Here is a 1,330-nt window from a genome sequence, read left to right on the forward strand (position 1 = left end):
ATGAGAGAGAATCAGTGATCGGCTGCCTCCTGCACGCCCCCTACTGGGAATCGAGCCCGCAACCCGGGCATGTGCCCTTGACTGGAATCGAACCTGGGACCCTTCAGGCTGAAGGCCAAATGCTCTATCCACTGAGCCTAACCAGCTAGGGCTTAGTTTAATTTTAATTACTAATTTTTTGTTTAAGTTTATTAATAAACTTTAATATAATTATTTTAGTTTAATCCAATCAATAAAATTTTTTTCAGTTGATCCTCACCTGAGGATATTTTCCTATTGATTTTTAGAGAGAGTAGAAGGGAGGGAGGGAGGAAAGAGAGGGAGCAAGAGAGGGAGAGAGAAACCTTGATGTGAGAGAGACACATCAATTGGTTGCCTCCTGCATGCGCCCTGACCAGGGCTGGGGATTGGACCTGCAATCCAGGTACATGCCCTTAACTGAAACTCGAGCCCAAGACCCTTCAGTATATGGGCCAATGTTCTAACCAACTAGCAACACCAGCCAAGGCCAATCAATAAATTTTAATTTTATCAATACATTTAATCAATGCACTTTCATTTTAATGACTTTTCTTGTTTGGCTTTTTTTTTGTCCTGGAGGGGTTGTGCCATTCCCAGAGGTACTGCCATACCGAGTGGATGTGCGGCGTGGATGCAGCAAGCTCCTATTCCATCTCCCTGCTCCAAAACCCATTAATCTGTTGTCATTAGAGGACGTAGCAGATGTCAAACTGATCAGGACAGATGTTACCCTTGATCTTAGCCAAAAGGCCGAGACGCAATCAATAACTAAGTTTTACGGTGATTTTAATTAATAAGTTTTCTTTTAATTAAGTTTTAATGTAAAAGAAGTTTGAATGCAATTTTAGTTCATCAGTTTTCATTTGATCACGTTTTTATTTTAATTAACAGATTTTAATTTACTTAATACATTTACATTTCTTGATTTTGCAGAAAATTAAAACCCTCGCTGGTAATGCTGAAGTCCGCCTTGACCCATCGCACGCCCTCCTGCGGGTCTGCATTTCCCAGGCTCACTTCCCCCTTCATACCCCTTGTTGGGGAACATTTCCTCACACACACTCACACTCACACACACACACACACTCACACAACTCACTCACACACTCACACACACACACTCACACACTCACACACACACACACTCACACCCACTCACACACACACACACACACACTCACACAACTCACTCACACACTCACACACACACACTCACACACTCACACACACACACTCACACACTCACACTCACACACACACTCACACAACTCACTCACACACTCACACACACACACTCACACTCACACAC

At 43.2% G+C, this 1,330-nt stretch overlaps 1 non-coding gene across 1 annotated transcript; it reads right to left on the reverse strand.

Annotated features, from left to right (window-relative positions):
- Positions 1-598: 598 nt before the first annotated feature.
- Positions 599-783, reverse strand: LOC118652841. The gene has a single exon (XR_004966711.1). It is a non-coding gene; the product is annotated as a U2 spliceosomal RNA (small nuclear RNA).
- Between the last annotated feature and the right edge of the window lie 547 nt (positions 784-1,330).

The sequence above is a fragment of the Myotis myotis genome, unplaced genomic scaffold (genome assembly GCF_014108235.1).
Source record: "Myotis myotis isolate mMyoMyo1 unplaced genomic scaffold, mMyoMyo1.p scaffold_m19_p_34, whole genome shotgun sequence".
Lineage (NCBI taxonomy): Eukaryota > Metazoa > Chordata > Mammalia > Chiroptera > Vespertilionidae > Myotis > Myotis myotis.